Raw genomic sequence first — 12181 nt, 5'->3', positions numbered from 1 at the left:
CCATTTGGTTGTGTCCTCTTTTATTTCACTGAGCAGTGGTTTGTAGTTCTCCTTGAAGAAGTTCTTTACATCCCTTGTAAGTTGGATTCCTAGGTATTTTATTCTCTTTGAAGCTATTGTGAATGGGAGTTCATTCATGATTTGGCTCTCTGTTTGTCTGTTACTGGTGTATAAGAATGCTTGTGATTTTTGCACATTAATTTTGTATCCTGAGACTTTGCTGAATTTGCTTATCAGTTTAAGGAGATTTTGGGCTGAGACAATGGGGTTTTCTAAATATACAATCATGTCATCTGCAAACAGGGACAATTTGACTTCTTCTTTTCCTAACTGAACACCCTTGATTTCTTTCTCTTCCCTGATTGCCCTAGCCAGAACATCCAACACTAAGTTGAATAGGAGTGGTGAGAGAGGGCATTGTCTTGTGGAGTTTTCAGAGGAGATGCTTCCAGTTTTTGCCCATTCAGTAGGATATTGGCTGTGGGTTTGTCATAATAGCTCTTATTATTTTGAGATACATTACATCAATAACGAATTTATTGGGAGTTTTTAGCATGAATGGCTGTTGAATTTTGTCAAAGGCCTTTTCTTCATTTATTGAGATAATCATGTGGTTTCTGTCTTTGGTTCTGTTTACATGCTGGATTGTGTTTCCTGATTTGCATATGTTGCACCAGCCTTGCATCCCAGGGATGAAGCTCACTTGGTCAGGATGGATAAACTTCTTGATGTGCTGCTGGATTCAGTTTGCCAGTATTTTATTGAGGATTTTTGCATCGATGTTCATCAGGGATATTGGTCTAAAATTCTCTTTTTTTTGTTGTGTCTCTGCCTGGCTTTGGTATCAGATGATGTTGGCCTCATAAAATGAGTTAGGGAGGATTCCCTCTTTTTCTATTGATTGTAGTAGTTTCAGAAGGAATGGTACCAGCTCCTCCTTGTACCTCTGGTAGAATTCGGCTGTGAAGCCGTCTGGTCCTGGACTTTTTTTGGTTGGTAGGCTATTAATTATTGCCTCAATTTCAGAGCCTGCTATTGATCTATTCAGGGATTCAACTCCTTCCTGGTTTAGTCTTGGGAGACTGTAAGTGTCCAGGATATTATCCATTTCTTCTAGATTTTCTAGTTTATTTGCATAGAGGTGTTTATAGTATTCTCTGATGGTAGTTTGTATTTCTGTGGGGTCGGTGGTGATATCCCCTTTATCATTTGTTATTGTGTCTATTTGATTCTTCTCTCTTTTCTTCTTTATTCATCTTGCCAGCGGTCTATCAATTTTGTTGATCTTTTCAAAAAACCAGCTCCTGGATTCATTGATTTTTTGGAGGGTTTTGTATGTCTCTATCTCCTTCACTTCTGCTCTGATTTTAGTTATTTCTTGCCTTCTGCTAGCTTTTGAATGTGTTTGCTCTTTCTTCTCTAGTTCTTTTAATTGTGATGTTACGGTGTCAATTTTAGATCTTCCCAGCTTTCCCTTGTGTGCATTTAGTGCTATAAATTTCCCTCTACACACTGCTTTAAATGTGTCCCAGAGATTCTGGTATGTTGTATCTTTGTTCTCATTGATTTCAAAGAGCATCTTTATTTCCGCTTCCATTTCGTTATGTACCCATTAGTCACTCAAGAACAGGTTGTTCAGTTTCCACGTAGTTGAGCGGTTTTGATTGAGTTTCTTAGTCCTGATTTCTACTTTGATTGCACTGTGGTCTGAGAGACAGTTTGGTATAATTTCTGTTCTTTTACGTTTGCTGAGGAGTGCTTTACTTTCAACTATGTGGTCAGATTTGAAATGAGTTTGATGTGGTGCTGAGAAGAATGTATATTATGTTTATTCGGGGTGGAGAGTTCTGTAGATGTCTATTAGGTCCGCTTGGTGCAGAGTTTAGTTCAATTCCTGGATATCCTTGTTAACTTTGTGTCTCATTGATCTGTCTAATGTTGACAGTGGGGTGTTGAAGTCTCCCATTATTATTGTATGGGAGTCTAAGTCTCTTTGTAAGTCTCTAAGGACTTGCTTTATGAATCTGGGTGCTCCTGTATTGGGTGCATATATATTTAAGATAGTTAGCTCTTCCTAATGAATTGATCCCTTTACCATTATGTAATGACCTTCTTGTCTCTTTTAATCTTTGATGGCTTAAAGTCTGTTTTATCAGAGAGTAGTATTGCAACCCCTGCTTTTTTGTGTTTTCCATTTGCTTGGTAGATCTTCCTCCGTCCCTGTATTTTGAGCCTATGTGTGTCTCTGCATGTGCGATGGGCCTCCTGAATACAGCAAACTGATGGGTCTCGACTCTTTATCCAATTTGCCAGTCTGTGTCTTTTAATTGGACCATTTAGTCCATTTACATTTAAGGTTAATATTGTTATGTGTGAACTTGATCCTGTCGTTATGATATTAGCTGGTTATTTTGCTCATTAGTTGATCCAGTTTCTTCCTAGCATCGATGGTCTTTATATTTTGGCATGTTTTTGCAATGACTGGTACTGGTTATTGCTTTCCATGTTTAGTGCTTCCTTCAGGATCTCTTGTAGGGCAGGCCTGGTGGTGACCAAATCTCTAAGCATTTGCTTGTCTCTAAAGGATTCTATTTCTCCTTCACTTATGAAACTTAGTTTGGCTGGATATGAAATTCTGGGTTTAAAATTCTTTTCTTTAAGAATGTTGAATATTGGCTCCCACTCTCTTCTGGCTTGTAGAGTTTCTGCCGAGAGTTCCACTGTTAGTCTGATGGGCTTCCCTTGTGGGTAACCCGACCTTTCTCTCTGGCTACCCTTAATATTTTTTCCTTCATTTCAACTTTGGTGAATCTGACAATTATGTGTCTTGGAGTTGCTCTTCTCGAGGAGTATCTTCGTGGCATTCTCTGTGTTTCCTGAATTTGATTGTTGGCCTGCCTTACTAGGTTGGGGAATTTCTCCTGTATGATATCCAGCAGAGTGTTTTCCAACTTGGTTCCATTTTCCCCGTCACTTTCAGGCACAACAATCAGACGTAGATTTGGTCTTTTCACGTAATCCCATATTTCTTGGAGGCTTTGTTCATTTATTTTTACTCTTTTTTCTCTACATTTCTCTTTTCACTTCATTTCATTCATTTGATCTTCAATCACTGATACTCTTTCTTCCAGTTGACTGAATCAGTTACTGAAGCTTGTGCATTTGTCCTGTAGTTCTCATGTTATGATTTTCATCTCTATCAGTTCGTTTATGGTCTTCTCTGCATTGATGGTTCTACTTATCCATTCTTCCATTCTTTTTCAAGGTTTTTAGTTTCTTTGCTCTGGGAATGTAGTTCCTCCTTTAGCTCTGAGAAGTTTGATTGACGGAAGCCTTCTTCTCTCAACTCGTCAAAGTCATTCTCTGTCCAGCTTTGTTCCATTGCTGGCGATGAGGTGTGTTCCTTTGGAGGGGGAGATGTGCTCTGATTTTTTGTATTTCCAGCTTTTCTGCACTGCTTTTTCCCCATCTTTGTGATTTTATCTGCCTTTGGTGTTTGATGTTGGTGACGTACTGATGGGGTTTTGGTGTGGGTGTCCATTCTGTTTGTTAAGTTTTCCTTCTAACAGTCAGGACCCTCAGCTGCAGGTCTGTTGGAGTTTGCTTGAGGTGCAATGCAGACCCTGTTTGCCTGGGTATCAGCAGCGGAGGCTGCACAAGGTAGAATATTGCTGAACAGCGAGTGTTTGTGTTTGATTCTTGCTCTGAAAACTTCGTCTCAGAGGTATGCCCAGCCATGTGAGGTGTGAGGTGTGAGGTGTCGGTCTGCACCTAGTGGGGGATGTCTCCCAGTTAGTCTACTCAGGAGTCAGGGACCCACTTGAGCAGGCAGTCTGTTCATTCTCAGATCTCAATTTCTTTGCTGGGAGAACCACTGCTCTCTTCAAAGCTGTCAGACAGGGACATTTACATCTGTAGAGGTTTCTGCGGCTTTTTGGTTAGCTATGCTCTGTCCCCAGAGGTGGAGTCTACAGAGGCAGGCAGGCCTTCTTGAGCTGCAGTGGGCTCCACCCAATTCGAGCTTCTAGGGGGCTTTGTTTACCTACTTAAGCCTCAGCAATGGTGGGCGCCCCTCCCCCAGCCTCGCTGCAGCCTTGCAGTTAGATCTCAGAGTGCTGTGCTAGCAATGACGGAGACTCTGTGGGCGTGCGACCCTCCAGGCCAGGTGTTGGATATAATCACCTGATGTGCCATTTGCTAAGACCCTTGGTAAAGCGCAGTATTAGGGTGGGAGTTACCCGATTTTCCAGGTGTTGTGTGTCTCAGTTTCTCTTGGCTAGGAAAAGGAATTCCCTTCCCCCTTGTGCTTCCCAGGTGAGGCGATACCTCGCCCTGCTTCAGCTCTGGCTGGTTGGGCTGCCCCCGCTGACCAGCACTGACTCTCTGACACACCCCAGTGAGACAAACCTGGTACCTCAGTTGAAAATGCTGAAATCACCCATCTTCTGTCACTCTGGCTGGGAGCTGGAGGCTGGAGCTGTTCCTATTAGGCCATCTTGGGTGCCTCCCCAATGGTGGGCATTATTATCTCCCCATTGCTCCCAAGCTAAAAGTGAGCATTAATGTGCCATTTATTTATAATTACATTTAGTCTACAACTTTTATAATTCTGTCCTCGACTGAGTTATCACTTCTTAAGGAAAAAGAAAAGAAATTTATCATGTGCCTGTAATCAGTAAATATTAGGCACATCAAACAAAAATGTATTAATCTGTAACATTTAACGTAAATCATTCTCCTGAGGGGCACCTTTCCCTTTCATTCATCAGTGTTATTATTTATTTATATTTTTCTGTTCTGATTTTGCCAAGAGATCAGAACTTTTTAATAAGTAGCTCTTTTGAAAAATATTAAAAAGAAATTTAAATGAATACAGATTTTTATGCAGAGGATCATGTTAAAATAGAAACCTTATAAATGAGAGATGTAGAGACAGTTTATATGCTAATACTTATGAGAATGTCATGCTCTAAAGTTTTTTAATGTATTTCTCTATCATTTAATTTGTATTCAAAGTCATTGTATGAACAAGTTAATTTCCATGGTGGTTTAGTGTTGTACGGGAATTAAATTATCTCAAAATTTGATGAAACCAAAGTAGAATAAACACATTATCTTACAGAAGAATGAAAAAAGGAATAGAAGTAGGAGATAGAAGCCAAATAGCTAATAAAATAAAAGCAGATTGTCTTTTCTCCTCCAGGCTGTTTTTTGCCATTGAGACCATTCACCATTGTCACTAGGTGGTATTGAAGCCAGCCCTATTTCTTCCAAAGGAGATAAAACTTGTAACCTTTATCATAACCATGTGTTGTTTGAGATCCTAACACAATTTATTTTTCTGAGCTACATTCTTATTAAGATCTTTTATTTCTTGTCCAGAAAGTAAACAATATAAGCTTATGGACGTAATTCTACCAACTACTATTACAATCATTCCTATATAGGAACTGCTCCTATATATCTAATATTTAGTACATGCAATTCATTACTATTTATTTTGCTTATTTATTTGTCTAGCAATTTTGCGGTATCTGTTCACAGCCATGTGAAGCAAATTGTCTGTATTAAGTGATTAATAAATAACTCATTAATCATAGTGTCATAAATACTTTTTAAAAGTACTTTTATACATAATCACCAAGATTGTGAATAAATTATGAATTAGGAAAGGACTTTCAAATTTTCTATAAAACTCAATCAGAAAGCTGGTGACAGAACTGGAACTAAGACTACAGTCTCCTTACTTGTACTACCTTCTATTTTCCATCAATTTTTGAATATAGAAATCATATACTCATATATTAAGGTCCAGATGATTGGGTAAAATCAAACTTTGCTTCAATTTCTTTGTTTTTAATTTAAAAATGGGAGTTTATCTTTAATCAGTTGATAAGTTAGCTACTGAAATAAACAGAAATAATATGAAGCTTATCAAAACCTCTCTTTAGGCAACAGTTTGAAAGATAACCATAAATAAACTTATGTTCGGCTGGGTGCGGTGGCTCACGCCTGTAATCCCAGCATTTGGGGAGGCTGAGGCGGGCAGATCACGAGGTCAGGAGATCGAGACCATCCTGGCTAACACGATGAAACCCCGTCTCTACTAAAAATACAAAAATTAGCTGGGCGTGGTGGCGGGCGCCTGTAGTCCCAGCTACTCAGGAAGCTGAGGCAGGAGAATGGCGTGAACCCAGGAGGCAGCGCTTGCAGTGAGCCGAGATCGCACCGCTGCACTCCAGCCTGGGGGACAGAGCACGAGACTCCGTCTCAAAAAAGAAAAAGAAAAAAAAAGAAAAAAAAGCTTATGTTCTTAGAATTTCAATATTATTATGCATAAGTACGGCAGAATGATACATATTCTAAAGGAAATCATAAAATTTGTGGGACTAGAATTTATTATTGAGATACATTTTTTAAAAAAGAAATTGACCTCATTGGAGGAAACCAGGTGTCATGTGGGTGCACACTATGTGGAAATCTAGCAGGCTGGGAAGGTTGAAGTAAAGGAGGAAAAAAAAAAAACAAAAAACAAAAGAAAGAAACATTAATGAAGAAGTATTATTAACAGCAGCATAGTAGAAGGTCCCAAAGTAGTAAAATGGAAGTGGGTTTAGAGCACACCTTAGAACTGAAAAAGAGATGGGAAATTTAATCTCCTTAAAGCAGAAGACTGATGAGTTCTTGACTTGCCTAGTTGACAATAAAAAGCATAGGAGAAATGACAAGAATCTACTTCAACAAAAATTGAATTTGTTGGTTACAGTTAAGTGATCAAAATCTGATAAGAATCATGCAAGTAATGTTAAACAAAATATGAGAAGTGGTATTGTGAAGTGGTTAAGCATAATCAAGTCCTGGAACTAGATTATTTAGATTCCTCTACTGGTTCTCTTATTCTAGCTATGTGACCTTGGACAAGTGACTTAACATATTTGTACCTTGGTTTCTTCATCTGTAATGTGGGGATAATAATCATAATTACTTCACAGAATTTTGAAGTAAATAAAGGTGCTTATATATGCCAATTAAATAAAACTATTTTATTTGAGACAGGTCACTCCATCACCCAGGCTGGAAAGCAGTGGTGTGATCTCGGCTCACTGCAACCTCCTGGGCTCAAGCAATTCTCATGTGTCAGCCTCCCAAGTAACTGGGACTATATGCATGGGCCACCACAGCTGGCTAACTTTTGTATTTTTAGTGAAAACAGGGTTTTCCCATGTTGGCCAGGCTAGTCTCAGAATTCCTGACCTCAAGTGATCCATTAGCCTCGGCCTCTCAAAGTGCTGGCATCACAGGCATGAGCCACCGTGCCTGACCAACAATTTTTATTATACTTCTCAAGTCAATACGCAAAAGCTATTATTAATAGTTGTATTTGTGTGTGAGTTAGAGTTGATATTCCCTATCTATGTATTGGTATATATTCCTGTCATTTCAAAATATAATAATTTCAGGTAGCCGAGAGTACAAGCAGATGTACTGTACACCTAGAAATATTAAGAGAACAATGGCAGAAAAAGAAAAAGTTAATAATGCATAAACCTGGCTAAAGAAACCAATAGTATTTGAATGTAAAACTTTGTTTTTATTTTGCTACCACCTACAGAATACTCTACAAAATGTTCTGAACCCATAAGTATAGTTTCAAAGAACATTTAGAATGAGAGAAACATTAATGGAATTTAGTAATAGGTGGAGCAAGGACCAGGAAGTGAATAAACCCTCCATTTGGGATCCACAGAATAATAAATGACAGAATGTTAGTGGAATACTTTCGTTCTTGTTTAATAATGTCTTTTATCAAGGTGAAATATTTTAAACTGAATAGACTGGAATAAAGTCCAGAGAAATTGAACTCCAAGACAATACTTTGGTATTCCAAATGAGTTCAATCCCCTGGCTCATGTGAATTGCAACTTAAAATGTTCATATGTTAGAGAAAAATGATGAACTGATTGCACAGGATCTTTAATAAACAATTAAAATGATGAAAGAACTGTTTTTCCATAGAATATGAAAATGATGTATGAATTTACAAAGTAAGATTATATACCAAATTATAAAATAAATTATTTGGGAGATAATGATAATTATCTCACATGTGATTTGGTAATTATGAAACTTGTGTAGGAAAAGTTTGAAATTCACCATAATATCTTTATAATTTATAAAAAACATGGAGTGAATCACAAAATGTTCTCTTTTGTGTTGCATGGTCAGAGAAAGCTCTAGTTTAACGAAACAAGTCATAATAAATTAGCCTTTCTTTCTCTCTCTCATATATATATGTGTCATAAATATATATATATGATATTATGATGGGAAAAATCTTGTTGAAAACCTTGCTAAGGACATATACCAAACACCTCCCCCTTTTTGAGATGAACCTTAGGACTAGCATATGTACTTATGCAAATGTTTCTACAAGTTGCTTTCTGATATGAAATATTTGGACTAACACACTGTAGAACTAAGTTAAGTTAATAACTGGTTGAGCGAATGTTTTCTTTCCCCACACCCTAAGGTGCAGATTGATAAATTGATATCAACAAAGATGAAGATAGGTGAGAGGACATCTTTAGGATCCTGTCTTCACATCTGCGTTATTTTCTATGTATTAATAATAACCTGGGCCAGGTGAGTGGCTCATGCCTGTAATCCCAGCACTTTGATAGGCCAAGGCAGGAGGATCACTTGAGCTCAGGAGTTTGAGACCAGGATGGGCAGTATGGTAAGACCTCGTCTCTATAAAAACTTTGAATAGGTAGATAATGTGGTGGAACGTGCCTGTAGTCTCAGCTACTCAAGAGACTTAAGTAGGGGGATCACTGGAGCTGGAGAGGCTGTGGTTACAGTGAGCCAAGATCACGACACTACATCATTTCACACTGAGTGACAGAGCCGCACCTGGTCTCAAAAAGCAAAAAAAGAAACTAATAAAATAAAAATAACCTGATTGAAGTCACCAAAGATGCCCCCAACCACAAGCAAAAAAGAAATGGCTAGTATGCTGGGATATAGATTCATATTTAAGAAGATCTTGTTATATAAGAAGATGAACTGAGTCTAAGAGAATGGATTTCATATGACAAACATAAGATCCCATAAGAGAACAGAAAAAAAAAAGGATAAAGACAAGTACAGGAATCAGACATGGCTCAGCCAAAGATGTAAAACATACTAAGGGTTTTTATGACTATAACTTCAATATGCGACATAATTGAAATACTGCTCATTTTAACTATATAAAAATTCTAAACAATAATATTTTTATTAAAAATAGTTCAATTTTGGTGCCAAATTCTAAGATACTTTGATTCGTCAAGGCAATTATTTTCTGACTAGTAGATACATCTTTGAAATGTAAATACTCACTGGCTATCTACTTATATTCTGAAATGATGCTTTCAAAACTAATTTAAATTCATTTATAAATTCATTTAAATAAAAGACCATGACAAATCAGTAATTAACTTTGTTTTCAGTAGCCTCTTAATGAACTCACTTGATTATTTGACAGAGCATTTAGATATTAAGAAAGCAGTAAAGCACACCTTCATATTATAAAATCCTGCCAAGAGTGTAGCAACAAGGATGAAATTATGATAAATTGAACAAGAGATTTTATTTTTTTACAGTTAATCTTTTAAATTATGCAAATAGAAAACAAAAGCTCATTGCTTTGCAATGCATTTCTCTTTGTAGTACATTTCTTATGCGTAACTGCTTTGGGTTCCTAACTTTATATTATTCATTATGGCAGATCAGGAGGATGAACTCCTTGACTGAAAAACTTAGAAAAGTGTAGCTTTTCTTTTATAAATCATAGACATTTTGTTTTATAAATATTTATTCTATTTGTCTTTATTACCAGTAATAAGAAAAATATTTAAAATTATAACAAAATAGTCTTCTAGATTAACTATTTGTCAGTTTCAATTTGGAATACAATTAGAGAAAAATATTTAATTACGGTTTAACTTGAGGGAAGAAAGTCAGAGTTGCATATTTCACAATTCACCAAAAGTAATGTCAGCCCTAACATAAATGTGTTGCATTTGCTAGTTTATTTCATCGCTGATTATTCTCATTACAGCAAACTTATGGAAAATTGAGCCTATAGTTTCCTAAAAATGCTTATCTATATAGAGATAATAGATGAGTTAACACATCTTCTTTCTATAAATCTTTAAATTGGAAAATTACATTTACTTAGAGGACTTAGAGAAAACCTATTGGAGAGGAGAGTTAAATCTGTATGAAATAAACAACCAACCAAACACCTGTGACTCACCTTCTGTGTCATTAAAATACAACTAATCAAAACCTTTAGATGATGTAGTTTTTCATTTACTTTCCTATAATTTGATGCACAAAAGTTCAATTAGAAAGAAAAATGGAGAAAGTACCTGAGAGTTATTCTAAAATTTATGACAGTCAAAATAATTCTTGGCTATGGAATTAATGCAGGTTCAGTCCAATCCAGTGCCCTGTATAGGCCTCTTTGTAGCATACTATAGTTGAATGTATTATTGTTATCTAAAAACTCCTGATTATCAAAAAACAATTTAATAGGGTTTATCATGTTTCATTTAACATGATGAGAAAGAAAAATCTTACACCAACTTTCGAAGGCAAAACACCCCTGTAACTATGTGTCAAGCATAACAAGAAAACTTAATTCTCTAAAAATGCTATTTAATATATAAATTTTATTGGATATAGAAAAAAGTAGGTACATGCGAAATTGAGGCTATGAAGTTAAACTAGCTTTTGAAGAAAACTACCAATTCAACCAAAAACTGTTACCCAAAAATTCTCTAGCCTAATCAAACTGATTAAAAATTGATAGCAAACTGAAGTGCCTACAGAAGCCATTCTCATAATATAGATGTAGGATTTAGACCAAATGTAAGACAAAAGGCAGCCCATGACTTTGATGAATTAGTAAAGCATACTGTGTCCAAGGAAAGTGCCTACTTCTCAGTTTTATCTAATGATTATCATGTGGAAATGTATGTCTAATGATGCCCAGAGTCATCAAGAACAACTGAATATTCAGATTTTTTTATTGTAAATGCCATTATATTTTATATATGGTAACTACCTCGTATATATATACACATACCTATAGATGTATGTATATGTACAAATAGATATGCACATGCAAGTTTTATATTATTTAATATATATACTTATATATCATTTTATATAACTATTGCTTTTAAAAAACAATGTGCTCCAAAGGAAAAAGCTTCAGCAAGCCTGATTTAGAGCTAGCAAGCCCTCAGTTTCCACCTCCTGAAATTAATCCAACATAATTTCATATGTTCATATGGTTGAGAACAGGAATGCTGGCTTTGCCTCTAGATATGTTGGTATCTTGTCTCAGACTCATGCCTTAACAGAATTCTTCCTTTCTCCTCCATTTACAAAAGGGAAAAAAATCAATGAATGTAAAAAGCATTTGGGGAAAACAGAAGAAAAGGAATTTGTGTACTTTAGCAGTTCAGCTGGACTTTGAAGATTTGTTGCCTTAATTTGAATTCCTTTTCTCATGAATTTAACTGGTTTGGAAACTTGCTTCAATAATAATATGATAAATTATCAAACAGCTTATGTCTGACAGATCAAGCTTAGATAAAATACATAAATAAAGTTAAAAGGACACAACAGACAAACAACAGACAAGTTAAATAAAGACTTTCCATGAGAATTCTTTATTGCTGTAAGGGAAAAAATAATATTAAAATATTTTAGTCTTGATATTCCTGTAAAACAGCGTACATTAATCTTGCAGAATTTGTTGAGCATTAAGGGTTTTCTTAAAGTTAATGTCTCCTTCAGTTCTCATGTGGCCTATTGTTGAGAAACATATATTGAACACTACATTAATTAATAAATCAAGAGCTAGAGCTTTACTGCATCCGTAGCCATAGTAAACAGTTATGAGACTCGGTGAACCTAAAATTCTAGCTTTCTGTTCTAAATATTTCATTTAAAGAAGATTTTTCTTAATCATTTTAATTTCTTAATCCACATGTCAGTGATGAAATAAAAAATATATCAAGCATATTAATTGTATCACAAAAGAGTTGTTGTTCAGTTTTGAGTATATAGTGTCCAGGCTGGACTGAAAAAGATTTGGTAGAGTATTGCATGTGCAAGGTATAAC

General features: G+C 36.0%; 1 protein-coding gene and 1 long non-coding RNA gene across 3 annotated transcripts in view; one reads left to right on the top strand and one right to left on the bottom strand.

Moving 5' to 3' along the window:
* The window catches only part of HCN1 (hyperpolarization activated cyclic nucleotide gated potassium channel 1), a 439910-nt gene that overhangs the window by 249107 nt on the left and 178622 nt on the right, over positions 1–12181 (top strand). The gene's annotated exons all lie outside the window — the stretch shown is intronic.
* On the bottom strand, positions 8714–11843 carry LOC135971282 (uncharacterized). Its single transcript, XR_010587363.1, has 2 exons — positions 10629–11843; positions 8714–10545 (listed from the first exon to the last, which is right to left on the bottom strand). It is a non-coding gene; the product is annotated as an uncharacterized lncRNA (long non-coding RNA).

This window comes from Macaca fascicularis, chromosome 6 (genome assembly GCF_037993035.2).
Source record: "Macaca fascicularis isolate 582-1 chromosome 6, T2T-MFA8v1.1".
Lineage (NCBI taxonomy): Eukaryota > Metazoa > Chordata > Mammalia > Primates > Cercopithecidae > Macaca > Macaca fascicularis.
Note: the sequence above shows the minus strand (reverse complement) of the source record. Positions and strands in the feature narration are given on the sequence as shown.